This window comes from Caretta caretta, chromosome 2, assembly GCF_965140235.1.
Source record: "Caretta caretta isolate rCarCar2 chromosome 2, rCarCar1.hap1, whole genome shotgun sequence".
NCBI lineage: Eukaryota > Metazoa > Chordata > Testudines > Cheloniidae > Caretta > Caretta caretta.
In genome coordinates, this window is record NC_134207.1 from 203,341,930 (window position 1) to 203,356,950 (window position 15,021).

A 15,021-nucleotide genomic window follows, 5' to 3' on the forward strand; every position below is an offset into this window, starting at 1 on the left:
GCCGGTGTAACACCGGCCAGCCGCCTTGGCGACAGGTTGCCTGGATTGGGAGCGCTGTAAAAGATGCGTTTGATAAACGTGTTTGGGCTGGGCTGGGGGGGGTACTTGGCCGACGTGTTTAACCTGAAACGCAAAGTTGCTGAGGATCGTCTTGCGAGGCTGCAAGGGGGGAGGAAGAGAAACGCGAAGGAGATCAACTTTGGCAGTGATCTCTGAGAGGGAAACGTTTCTCGCAGCACGCACCGTGGCAGCTGGCGTGCCTGTGACCTTAGGGGTGAGGAGGCACTGTAAGCACAGGTACGCTATCTCCTCTCCGCTGGAGGTCCCTCCCCTGGCGTTTTCCACTTTAGAACTGGTTGGGCCCTTGAAGCAGCAGCGAAGGATCCAAAAGGAAACAGAATATTTAATTCCAAGCAGCGATCCAAACATACATTGGAAAATCCTCATAAGTTGATAGTTTTAAGTACATTAACCAAAGCGTCCCACCAAGCTAGTGCCACTGTTTAAAAGCCCCCGAGCCGCCTTTCAAACGTCATTTTACAATATGTACGAGGGGCATTTAGTTCAAGGGAAAATAATTCAAGTACAAATATATGCCTTGGATATTTTTTAAAAAAAAGACAAACAGAAAATCATAATTTTGTCGAAATCTTTTATTAGTTCCAGTGAGAAGAACTACTGACAGACACCTACAAGTTTCCAAGTTTTGCTCTGCCAGTCCCAGAAATTTAAAGTGCTTGTGTTACTGAGGGAGAAACCCTTAGAGCATTGAAAACTTTGCTAAAATATTTTACACCATCTTTTTACCCAAAATGGGTAAAAAATATCGGCAAACACCAACAATCAGTTTTATTCAGACAAACCTAGTGTAATTTTCCTATGAAAATAATTCATAATTTCAGATTCAAGAACTCTTAAGGTTAAGGCATGTGATCTAGTAACAGAGGTTTATGATTTAGCAGCAGTCCTTTATTTCTACTTTATATCATTTTGGTATAGTACATTGGTATATCATTTGGTATATATCTGTCTGCTCCAGTCTGCTGGCAAACATTAGCATTCGAGCTTACGTTTTTGACAAATGTGCAGACAGGAATAGCATGAATAAGCATCTTAAATATTAACAACCTAAGCATCTGTTGTGAAACAAATTTAATATATTTACTCTGTTTTTCTCACATTGTTAGAAAAGGTTACAAATAGTGTAAAATTGCAACGTTAGTTAATACAAGGATTGGATATTTCCCTATCTCCAAGTTTAAAGCAGTCATCAGATATAAAGACATTAACTCTGGTGCATTATTTAAAAAAGAAAGTTGAAACTGTGTACTGTGTAAAGGCTTGAATACAGCACAGTATCTATAATTTGTATCATATACACTTGCAGTGTGTATATTATTTATACACTTTATATATACACATTTCCTGTTTCAGATTTTATTAATATCTCACTTATCAAGTGGAAATAATATGATACACAAAAATATGTAATCATGTATAGTAAAAAGTGAACATAAAAAGACCGCATATGTATGCATACATGTTTGTGTATATACATGTAAATGGATAGCCCACATACATTATAAAGCTCTATAACAAAAATAAAATCATTGTCTACAGTTGTACCCACTCTTCAGTACAAACAGCAATGAAAAAGAAACAACTGACTCCAAGGAATTCCTCTTTCCCCAGGAAAAAACAGTAATCTAAGAAAAACAAGGGAAAAACAAGAGGGAAGTCTCCAAAAAGCCTGTATAGTTGTTTTTTTTTTTTTTCTCGAATCAGTGCATTCCTCCTTTTCCCTACAAGTGCAAATGTGTAATAAATAATAGTTCTTTGTATGCAAAATGAGTTTACTGGGACAAAAATATTTAAGTGGAATGCTTTTTGTTCATGCATTTTTTAAAAGTTAGTTTCTTTGCTCTTGAATCATTAAATAGCAAAGTAACTACCAAAAGAGTTCCTCCTTCTCTTCTCCTGTTCTTTCAACAAGACTTATCTAAGGATAAGTCCTTAGATACTGCTTATTTCTGAGAAAGAAATATAAAGCAGGTAAAGTCAGCCTGTGATTCATTAATGGTACATGTTGATTTGCAGAATAGGAAGAAAGAGAGAATCTCCCAATTTAGCCAAAGCTTGTAGTAATCATTTTTATCTTAACAGGTTATGGTTTGCAATGTAGGCCCATAAGGTCAGCTGATAAGCACCTGTCCCTTATTATTATAGAGATCCTTTGGTTACAGATAGTACTAAACTAAATACAGTGTACTGTCTTCAAAGTTCAATAGTAATTCTCTAATATAAAATCCCAAAGGGATGTAGGCAGGTGTGCCCTTTCAAATCACAGAAGTGTCTCTCTTTCATGTAGTCAAGTCATGGATAACTACAACTTATATTACATTAATATTTTTGGTTGGAGAAGGGATTAAATGCATATGACTTCAATTTTTGCAGTCTTCAATTAAAGTTCTGCATTATTTTTTTTAAAAATCTAATTTGATGTTTTAAATTAGAGGAAAATTTTATTACAGTCAAGGAATTCATTTGTTGAAATACAGCTGTTTGCCAGATTTTTTTTAACTGAATACCATAAAATTAATTTGAAATCCTTGTTATGCTTTCTAGTTGTATTGCGGAAGGGAGACAAATTAATAAAATTTAGTAATCTTCTTAACAGATTGATAAATATATTAACATTTTGCATCTGGACTACAGAGAAATTGTTATTCAAGATAACACAATATTCCGGACTACTTAAATCTCTCTATTAAAAATGGGGGAAATGTGATTTTTTTTTTAAAAAAAATATTTCAGTCATGTTTCTAAGGTCTATTCTATTTTAGCATAGATACTACTGCAGAGTTTTATAACCCTTTTATGCATACCTGCCATTACTTTCTCTAGATATATTTATTAAGTATCTAGTAAACCCACAAACTTTCCTTTTAGAACAGTTATAAATATAAGTGGAACATTTTAGTTCCTTTTAATTTATGTTAATAGATGTAGAGTGTATGTACAATCTCCTTAGAAATCATTGCTTTTCCAAAGAGGAAACTTTGATTTTTCAGTCACGGAATACAAGGAGAAAAAAACTGAAAGTATAGACAGTTCCATACATCATTTTAATTTTTTTTTTTGTTATACTAGGATGATGATACGAAGTTGTCATTTAGAGTGGGATGATAAAATTACAGGAAAGCGTTTTTTACTTTTTTAATTATTCCAATTTAGGGCTCCTAAAATGAATGTTTTTGGTAAAGTTGTTTGCATGGCATTTTTCATAGAATTTTGACAAAAAGTGAGCTGTAGCTCACGAAAGCTTATGCTCAAATAAATTTGTTAATCTCTAAGGTGCCACAAGTACTCCTTTTCTTTTTGCGGATACAGACTAACACGGCTGCTACTCTGAAACCTGATTTAATAGGAACGCTACTAATCATTTAGTATGAGAGAACATATTTTTCTGGTTAAATGGAAGTTCTGTTTTTGCAATTATGGGCATCAGGCTTTAGTAATCTGCTCCTCTTGTGGAGTGAACACTTTCTACTTAAAGCTATCATGCACCTACTGTTTATTTACGCTGCATTAAACTGACAGCACTGCAATCAGAGGGAAAATATTACTTACTTTCCTGAAGTAAATACCAGTTTATAGGTTAGTGCATGTATTTATATTCCTGTCGCTACTAAATAATGGCTCTGTCTCCATTTTAATATCTACCTGCGGTGTTATCCATGGCAGCTGACTCTTCCTTGTTTGAAAAAGAAAAGTTTTGTTATCATTCCACACCACAAGGAACTTTAAAGAAAGATGATTCCATCTTGCTTTCTGTGGCATGCAGAAGCCAGTTTTAAAGACACAGTATTCAGTTTTGCCTAGCGTTCTTGGGTTGTGTTTCAAACAGTGAAAACATCATTCCTTAAGAATATATGCGTACCGAGCCACTTAGATTGTATATTCAGGCAACTGCAAATAAGGGCAGAAGCATTTTATTAGTAACTGAAAGCACGGATGTGTGTATGATGAAAAATGTTCTGCAGCTCTTTCACTATGCAATCTAATGCATTTTTAAAGTTTAGTTGTTACAAAGTTGCTGTACGTTATTTAAAAAAAATCAAAACAACCTATATTCCAGTTTGATTGTAAAATAAGAGCTTGTAGTACTTCTACTTAAATTTTGCAACTTCTTAAAAAGTCTGTTTCCTACCTGAGAGAATCCCATTATGTTATTTTTAATCTTTGTTTCATTACCTGACTGCTAACCTGTAGATAAAGTTAGTAAAAACAGCTTACACCTTGAAGAGAATACATTAAATTAACTATCAGGAGGTTCTGCATCTAATCTTTGCCACCAAGGCCCCCTTTGTTCAAAATAAGTTAGAAATTTACTACATTTAATATTAAATTAAAGGTATATGTCCTCTTCCATATGTATGGTACTAACAACTCTAATTCTCACCATTGTACCACAGTTTGTAACTGTTACAACATAAAGGATGCAAGCCTTTTAAAAAGTAGGTGTTTACCCACAGTTACTGTCCTTTCATATCGGATATAAGTAACATCCGTTTACTGGTTGGCAAATGTTGACTTTTTAATGGTTCTACAAGCCCTCCGTCAGGGTGTACAGATCTCCGTAACATTAGATGAAGTTCTGAACAAAGATTTAAGGGTAGGTTATGGCCATATATAGCATATGAATCAGATAAGTTATACAAGTGATTCCCCTTAAAATTAGTCTGGTATGATAACATACCTCTCTTTCTTAAATGCTGTTCTGAATAGTAAATATCTCTCTTTAAACTTGCTGGGCTTAATTCTCCTCTCACTCACGTTGATGAAAATCAGGAGTAACTCTGTTGAAAATCAGGAGTAACTCTGTATGGCGCTACATTTGTATATAACTGGTAAGAGATCACTATCAGGTCTAATGTATACGGTGTGAACAAAATATTAACACACATTGTTTAGTATTATAGAATATATGGCAACTGTACCCTTTACTGTTTGTTTTAAAAATACTTTTTCTGAGATCAGTTATTCTGATACAGATTGTCTGTCTACATATAAATATTCAGGGTGAGATATGATAGTGTAACATTTCTTTTTTATATTGGCCTATTTATACCCTTTCAGTTGTTTTGCAGCAACTCTGCTTTGATAACACTGGTTCATGAAATAAGCCCTCTTCATCTGTGTCAATGATTCTTTCATTAAATGCATAGGTGGATTAAGATTATGTGGCCATAAATCCACAAAAATTGTTCCTCTCAGACAGACAGCAGTATGTACCTTACACCAGCTGAGTTGGACTTTCCCCTTTGCTCATATTTTGACATGACCTGAGGCACTCAGGGAGGGCCTTTAAACCCAAAGTACATCTGCTTCACTCAGGCTCTTGCTTTGGCAACAAGTAGCTGACTATCAGCAATCATTTGTGTATTGTGTCACTGCAGCAGTGGGGACATATCTGGCTATGGGGACCATATTTTAAGGATTACCCCTTAATCCTTTCCTGGTAGACAGAGTGGCAGAATGGATGTCAAGATTCCTGGGTTCTGTTCACATCTCTGCTACTGACTCAAAGTGTGTCCTTGGACAAATCACTTACAGTGCCTAGACAATGGGAGTTACGTACCTAGGTGCTTTTGAAAATGCCACTATTAGGGCCTGATTTTCACATGAACTGAGCGCTCACAACTTCAGCTGAAATCACTGGAAATTATAGGTGCTCAGCATTTTTCCAAATAAGGTTCTTACTGCGCATCATCTGCCTTATTTTCCCTACCTGTCCGACGGGTGTTGTAAGGCTTACTTAGTTACGTTGTTTCTATTTGCATAGCACTCTGGTATATTTGGATGAAAAACATTAGACTGTATAAGTGCAAAGCAGTGATGTTGTTCTGGGACCCAGACTGAAAGATTTTACTTACAGTTTAGAGTATCTTTCATATGCCCATCAGTAACTAGTGTATATTGAATTTGTCTGTTCTTGATGGCCAGATAAATGAAACCACTTACAATGAAAAATAAGTTTTGAACAGAATACATTTCAATATTTCAAATTCTCTATATATAGTATTTCATGCAGTACTAGTGTATGTATATATACACACATGTATGCAGCAAATAGCAACAGCAAACAAAAACAAGTGAAATTTCAACTTGAGTTTAAAAGGTTTGTAATTAAAATTTAAACCAATAGATTTGTATATGGGGAATAATAGTGGAAAGTTTATTTTAACTATGAATGTTTTTGTTCATAGGTGGGTTTTTCTTGATTGGTATAAAAGGTTCCAAGAACAATTAAAAATATCTTAAAAGTTTTAAAATGACAGTTTTAGTTTAAGGATTCATTGTAATATAAATACTGTATGCTTATTAGCATTACTAGTGCACTAGACATTTAATTACAGTCTTTGTGAGACATGTTATCTGTACATTACATATCGCATAAAGAGAATGATAGATACTCTTAAATGCAGGCTCTTGCTTGCCAACCTTCTTTTAAGATTATAGATTCAGATCTTCAATCCAGAATTTTCAAGACTTCAGTCAAAACAACTCAACTTCACAAATTTTTCTGTAGGAACAGGTCATTTCATTTCTTTTTATGAACACTTTCTTTTATTTAAGTAATACTTAAAAATTGTTTTTTACCAGTTTTATTTTCTTTCCCAGTCTTGTACATGGAAACAATTCATATATATCTTTGCCCATTCAAATCAAATATCCTTACAGGCATTTTTTTAGAACTTAAAAAATATATATATCTTCATTGCATATTGAGTAGCCAGACTATAAAAATAATTTAATTCTAGTACGGTAGGTGTTTTTTTGTTTTTTTTAACGTATATGACATGACATTTAGAATCTTCTTTTCCAGCATTAGCTCTTAACTACTATTATTGTCTGAAATACATTCTATATAATAAATATTTGTGACCAGTGATTTGGACTGCCAGATGCTATAGAAAATGACCATCATAAGCAAAATAATATATTTACCTAGTGCTAGTTTTCCCCCTCCAGTGTGTGTCCAGGTTACACTGATTACTGTGATCATAATAATGTAAGTGTTCCATATACAGAACTCAGCATAGTTGCCAATGGTTGTTTTGCACTGAGATTACTTACAGGATCAGGCATAATGGGAACTGTACATGTGTAACTGAGAGCAAAAGTGGGTGCTTAGATAACAGATATGTTTTTTATGATTAAAAACAAGACCAACGGTACAGCATTTTTCATGAATAGACCCAGCCATGGCAGTATTGCTATTGAACCTAATTCAGTACTCTATGAAAGAAATTCTCCTATTGAAGTCATTCTGTCCCACTGCAGATGTAATATTTAATTTGGCTTACAGAAGACTATAATCCTGACTATAATTACTGCAGAATACTGTAGTACTTTTTTAAAATAAAGGATGTGTTCATTTTATAACAATATTTTCATTTATTGGACTTGTGATTCCATTAAATGCTGCTTTTGGGTGATTTATCCTGTGAGAAACAGGCTTATTATTTTTGACTATTCTGAAAAATGCTTTCAGATACCACCTAATAAAGTTATACTAGCAGAGTTGATATTTTTAATATATGTGTTACATAGTTAAACAGCTATTTGTGTGACACAAAGACATTCCTCAAGCAGCATTTTACTGTTTGACATACTGAATTTCCAAGCAGTATTTTATAGGTTCTGTCTCTTTAAAAATGCAGTCTCCTCTATTTGCCCTATTAATTGTTGATATGTTGCCATCCACGAGACAAAAATTAGAGCTGTAATTAAATAATCATGTGATGCTCCTTAGTGCCAGTGAGAGCAAACTCATTTTTCCAGGCCCTGATGGTCACTGATTATTGTATTACTACTGGCTTGCTTTATTTATTTATTTATTCAATGATTCTGTATTACTAGGTTACTTAACCACTGCATTTCTTTTCAAAATTAAAGAAAGTGGGGAACATTAAGTCAGTTAATTGGCTACCCATCCACAGGGACACAAGGTAGACATACCTTTTCTGCTTTTGGTCACCAGATTGGTTCTTTTTGGAAAGCTACATGAGTAGTGTGGTTGTGTGCCATTTAATTTACACTGGTGTTTTGGCTGGGATGGATGCATATGGGGAATGCCAGGAGAATTACAAAAGGAACAGGGTATTAAAATTCAGAAATGATTAAAATTGAAATAAAAGGATGCTGCTGCTTTGCCAGTACTCTGGCAGTCATAATGACACACAGAGATTAGTTTCCACCTTCATCTTTTCCTTCTTTCTCATTTCCTCTTGTTTATTGTTGACACATTTTCCTTATGACTCTGCTTCTCATCTTTCTGTATCTTCTCTCTTCCCCCCTCCCCGTTATATATTCCTACTTTTTCCTCTTTCCTTAAGCATGGAGAAGCTTGTAACCATACTGTAACAATAACATATTAGGTTATTAATATTTAATATTCACGTGATTAAAATTCTCAAACACAGGTCAGCTATATCATTAACTGATATGTAATTTTTCATTTAAAAAAAATCTTTATTCTGTCCTTACTGTTTTTCAAAAACTGTTTACTTTAGTGGAATGTTAGGCTAGGAAAAGAAGAACTTACCAGTCATGGATAATCAATTATGCATAGATTCAGATTTAACAGATGGAAATTGGTGAGTTAAAGTTTCTCTTTGACTTCATGATTTTTTTTGTTTGTTTTTGTGACACCTGTCTCTTATGTATAGTTAAACATAGCATACTGCTTTTCATGCATCTTTGTATTTTTTCTTAGCATAAACTCATTTTTTCCTGTTCTTAACTTATTGTTCTTAATTTGTTTGACTGCAGGGGTTTCTGCACTGACTCTGGGGTTAAATTATCCTCTCATGAAACTAGCATTTTAAATAGTAATAAATTACACACTGTCATTTAATCTTAAAATTGTGTGTCAAGATGATATGTTAAATTGAATAAGCCAAATTCTGCCTTCATCTATACCCATGGCCTTCAGTAAGGTGACATAGGTTCAAAAGGACAGAATCTAGCAGTGTTTGTGTATGTATATATACATACACAAACACGCATATTGTTATGATAGTTAAATAGGCATACAGTTCAGAGGTGTTAATTAAATTTCTTTCACTCATTTGATAGTACAGCAGATTCTTTTTATTCCTTATTTTGAAAAGTCCAATATGGACTGCAGGTAACATTCCTCTTGTGCATGGAAAGATTTACACACATCTAAATAAAACAGAAAAGACATAACCCTTTACTGCATTCTGACAATGGCAACAAAATGGTAGCAATTGAAAGAATGGAAAAATATTGTGTGCTTTTCCCCTAAAAGCTATTTTTAACAAAAAATGATATAAAAGGAAACTTAAATTTTGGTGTTGAGTGACTATTGTTTTAAAGCACAGTTTACTGATGGTAGTACATTGGTGTGTGCTTGTATATGAAGATGATCTGTATTTCAGAAACAAATATTCTATATTCTACACTGTGCAATGTACTGGGTGACACAGAAGTCATATTCCTCCCATATCCATATTCCTCCCACATCCTAATAAAAAGCTATGTAAAACAGGGGTAACTTGGTACTGAAGTTATTTCTCTGTGCCTGCAGTAATTTACACCAATCTTATATTGTTTGAAAGGTTATGTCCAAATGAAAAAGCATCTTTCCTTACCTGGTTCCACCCACATTTGAAACTGCACATCTCTCAGGTATGGCACAGGGAAATTCCGCATCTATATACTTAAAAAATTATAATGAACTGGAAGATAACACAAAAAGTACCCTCTGTATCTTTCTTGAGTAACATATTTCACAACTTCTAATGAAGGTGCTAACTATCTTTATAAGTGGGAAAAATCATGAAGATTTTAAAAAGCTGAACAGAAAACAAATGCTATATATCACTGTGTACTATAGAAGGAATTGAACATTGACACTGAAAAGAAATAATCAAATGAATATTAATTTTATAACAATGATGCTTGATGGCGAAAGTTCATGCACACACAGCAGTTTACCCCCCATTTCTTCAAAGAACTGTAAAGATATCAACTAAAATATAAATTCATTTCCCCAAAATATTATATTACTGTATTGTATTGTACTACACTTAGGGGAATATGTTTTATTCATATCTTTTCTTGTGCTGAGGCCTTAAGTACATATAAATGTCCCATCTATACCTGACTTCTAACCAAGGATCCTAAAAATTACCCATTTTTTGGTGGGATCCCATCTCTAATTACTCACTCAGATGAATTTCTGTTCAGGTCAGGTATTCATTACCTGAATTAATTACTCAACAAAGGCTATGCTATAATTGTTACCAGGAACTAGGAAGCACTAAATTGGTGAGGTAGAACATTAAAAGTATTCTAAAACCTTGTTTCTTTGATTATTGACCTAGTATTCTGATTCCATTATTATAGTTATTCTTTCTGGTTTTTATTCAACTAAGTCAAATATTCCAGTGTGTTCTGGAAGTTAACAGGGATAGAAAGTAACATTTTGAGGTTGTTTGCTTTAGTGTTAAGTTGCTTGATTGCTTTTGTATCATGTTCCTGTGTGCTTCTACAAATGAAATGTATTATAGTGGCACTGGATATGCTAGAATACCCTTTATTTTAGCACATCCATATTGCTAGGTATGGTGTGTGGTCATTGTTAGTTTGCCAGTGGAGCTTTGCAAAACTATTTCATTTTCTGTGAACTTTTTTTCTTCAAATTTTGTTTTTGTGGGATCTTCTGAGCTCTGGATTGGAGCAAACTCCAAAATTCAAAGCAAATTCAGCACAACCCCCCAAGTTTCACTTTGTTTGTCCCAAAACCACATATTTTGCAGGGTTTTTAGATCCAATCCAGTATTGACCCCTGTCCACATTTGGGTCAAAATTAGGTATGCTGTTTCACTTAACCTTTTTGAACCTTAGAAAAAGTGTGGCAGAACCTGGGCAGAGTTGTGAGTTAACGAAATTTGAAACCAGGACATTGCATGTGGTTTTGGGTTTCATAATGAAAGTTTGACATAGTTCAAGTCATCAATCAGTTCTAACCATTTTCTTAAACCTAAACTCTTCCCTGTTTCCAGCCCACAAGAATTATCAGTAGATTTTTGAGGAAGTGAATTATTAGTACTGTAAGAGCTGAAAAAAGAATGATTGTTTTGTCCTGCTGATGAAGCAGGCTATTGCATACCAAATTTCTGCTGTTGGAACTCATCAGAGTAAGCATCAAAAGTCTTGCTAATAGTACTTGAATGGTCCTTGTGTAGTGATAACTGCAATGGCAGGGGCTGTTTTGCATTGTAATATGCAGCTTTGCTTGGACTGTGTGAAAATCTCATTTCTACTCAAAAGTGTTGGATTAAACTTCTGTGTTGCTTGGAAGCCTCTTTCTTTATTAGCTCAATGTTTACTTAAGATCAAGAAAGAAATTCAGTAGTTTGTCTGAAAAAACAACACTCGACTGTGTTGCAAAGTAGTTTGGAAATATCAGTTTAACTCTGACTTCAGTAAATAAAAAGATCTTAGAATTTTTTTGTTTGCCGTTAGTCACTTACATCTGTAATATTAAGCTCTTCTATAATATTCAGTACAATGTTTTCAGCATCCCAACAAGCTCCAAAAATGAATACAGGTGCCTCTTGAACATGTCCCTATAATAACACTGCTTATTAGCCAAGTCCTTTGACATAATTGTTTGCAATTCCAACCCTCTGCCCCCATCCCTTGCCTACTAATTATCTAGTGTCTGGGAAAATCAGAGTTTTAACAGAGAGCACCCCTCAACATTAAGTATTTTTCCCACAGATGTATTTTGAAAATGCTACCTTAAACCAGAGCCTTTCAAACTGTGACCTGAGGGCTACTGGTGATCTGTGGAACACTTGTTTGCGAGCTAGAAGAATTGGCAGATCATATAATGTTGGCTTTCCTCTTTGCTTCCAGCTTCTAAATTGCATTAAAAGAATATATTAAATAATTTCTTATTACAGATTTCCATGTAAGCAATTACTGTAGTTGCCACAGGGAAGTTATGAGTGTGAATTGGTGGGAAGGTGGTCTGTGCAATCATGAATGAGAGAAGAGATAATCTATGGGGCTGTCTTTTAAAATGTGGTTCACCCTTTGCAAACCCAATGCCATAAAAACATTCTTATATATATATTAGTGTTTGTGAAAGTAGCTATACTGACTTAGGGAATGAACTCTGTTTGTCTACACAACGGGTACAGATTGGGCAGCAGCAAGGTAAGCTTTCCCACACTGCTCCAACAAAGAGCATCATCTCCTCGTGGGACCACTTTTAAGGTGTGTAGTTTCCATGTCCCCATTCAGTCCAAGATTTCTCTGCTTGAGACTGCCAACAAGACTGGCAATTAGTACTAACTGTTGTGATGGTTTTTGTGATGTGGACACCTGTCCATTAACATTGCAACCAAGTTGGATTTGGATTGGCAACCTAAAGGTGAAAGACTCTATATTATCAATCTCTTTAGCCATTCAATCCCTACTCTTAATATTATCAACATGTAATATTTTTGTTGTACTTATACCATAATTTTCTCCCAGTAATTTGCCTCGGTGTGACTCGTGGCAGCTAGAGGAAAACCTAAATGATCAGCCAGGTCATATCAACTAAAGTATGTGTTTTCCCCAATCATACAATTATCACAGTTAAAACAGAAACATACCTATCTAGTGCATATTTGGAAAGGGATGATGGTATGGCTAAAAAGAGCTTGTTTTAGCCCTAAACTGCATTTGCATAATCTTATCCATTTTATCAAAAGAACATTTCTTGAATGAAATATATTGCAGAAAACATTTGCAGGAATAAACACAAGCCTCCTTAGATATGTAGTCGATAGGGAGATGTCTGCCTGTATGTGATTTTCTACACTGTAAGCTAACTGAGACATCCAAATGTAAAATACAGCACTGTGGGACATTATGTAGATACCTGATATTTTCTTGGGGATTCTGAGTCCATAAACTAATGAGTGCATCATATGTAGTTTTACCTCTGACAGATATGGTAAGGATAATTTACTTCAATTAATAAGCAATTACATTAGTCTGTATTAAACTGTAGTTAAGTTAAATATTCATTTTATGTAACTTTCAGACCATCATGTGAAAGAACACATAAAAATGAGACGGGACAGCAGCATTTTGTGGTATGCTTCTCGGTGAAACGAAACCCATAGCGCTCTTACTTTTTGACAGACACACTGCCCAGACTGGGACAGATTTTGATCAAAATGCAAGTTTAGTATACACTTTTCACTTCATTGAGAGAGATGTCACCAAATGCTGCAACTCTAACTCCAAAATGTTGCCATATGTATTGATCACACGTATGATATGTAATCTGTGCTTGTGACAGTCAGGTTAGGTACGCTATTTGGACTGTAGTTTCAGACAGTGAGTGATCATTTCTAATATGCAATTCAGGGTTACGTCCAGTGGAGAAGTAACTAGAAAGTCCACTCTGCATTAAACCGCCAGACTTGGGCACGTGTTAAATAAAGGTATAAAATATGCCTCGACTTGACTGTTGCCCAGCTCTGCACAGGGGCACAAGGGGCAGTGTGAAGGGAAGTGCAAGGACCTTCCCACCCCATGCTCCCTTTACCTCTGAGCAGCATTAAGTACAAGCTTCTGCAAGAGGGGAGCCACTGCTCCCTTCTAGTGACCATGGATGCTAGCTTCCTGAAAGCCAGGACTTAGTATTCTCTCTCCCCACACTGAGCAGCAGAACTGACCAAGCATGGAAGAGTGGACACTTCACCTCTTGAAACAGAGGAGCTGCCATTCTGATGTAACACTCTGGGAACCAGCCAGAATTTCCCTACAGATGCCTGCTGCAGTGCAGCCTCTCTGCACCACTTCCAACACAGGCCATTACTTGAGTCACACTAGTAGCCTGATAGTTGTCAGAAATGCAAAGGTGGAAAATCCAACCACATCCAGATCTGGACAAAAATCTGATGAAACTAAATGTGCAGTCTCTAGTCTCTAGTGCCAGTTTTGAGATGCTTCCAGGTCTTCTCCTGTTTGCTTTAAACACCAGCCATCCTACCAACTTCCCAGCTTTGACCCACAATGTCCAGAGATATACAAACTTACTCTGAACACGAGAAGATCAGAACAGAGTCCTTAGAAAGCACTGTGGCAACGCTCCACCCTACAGGCATTCGTTCTGTAACCCAGATACTGACAGAGGCACTGACTGATACCTAGCGAGTCACCTCCTCCCCGAGTTCAAAAACTGGATACAAACTTTCTTTGTGTCCATATACAGTTTTGGGAAGACACAGTCTAATTCAAAATATTTACTTCTGATTACTATAATGAGGCAGCTTTAATATAAGTATTTGGCTTCACTTGACATGCAACTAATTTGGAAAAGTGCCATTATCAGATATTTAAACTATTGACTGCATACATTCCAGGGTATTTACATATCTTCTGTTTCTTTATCTATTTATCTCTTTCCTTTTAATAAATAAAAATAACATCCTCCACTGGGACATTATAATATTAAAAAGTTGATATACTTGAGCATCTATTGGCATAATGGTCAGTCTACAATTACACATTTTTACAAAATGTTAGCATTTTTTGCCTTTCACTACAAAAATCTGATATCAGTATCATAAACCAGTGAAATAAAATTTCAACTGAGTTTGCTATTATTGATGAGAAATTTAATTATTCAGATATGCAAATATAGGAATAACTATCAATTTTTGCTTTCCATTCTAAGCAAAGTTTTACATTAGTCAATGTTCAGAGCCTGCAATTCATAGATTCATAGATATTTAGGCCAGAAGGGACCATTATGATCATCTAGTCTGACCTCCTGCACAATGCAGGCCACAGAACTTCACCCACCACTCCTAAAAAAGACCTCACATCTATATCTGTGCTATTGAAGTCCCCAAATTGTAGTTTGAAGACCTCAAGGAGCAGAGAATCCTCCAGCAAGTGACCCGTGCCCCATGC

At 35.3% G+C, this 15,021-nt stretch overlaps 1 protein-coding gene across 2 annotated transcripts in view; it reads left to right on the forward strand.

Annotated features, from left to right (window-relative positions):
- SATB1 (SATB homeobox 1) overlaps positions 1-15,021 on the forward strand; it is a 108,757-nt gene that overhangs the window by 488 nt on the left and 93,248 nt on the right. The window lies entirely within an intron of this gene.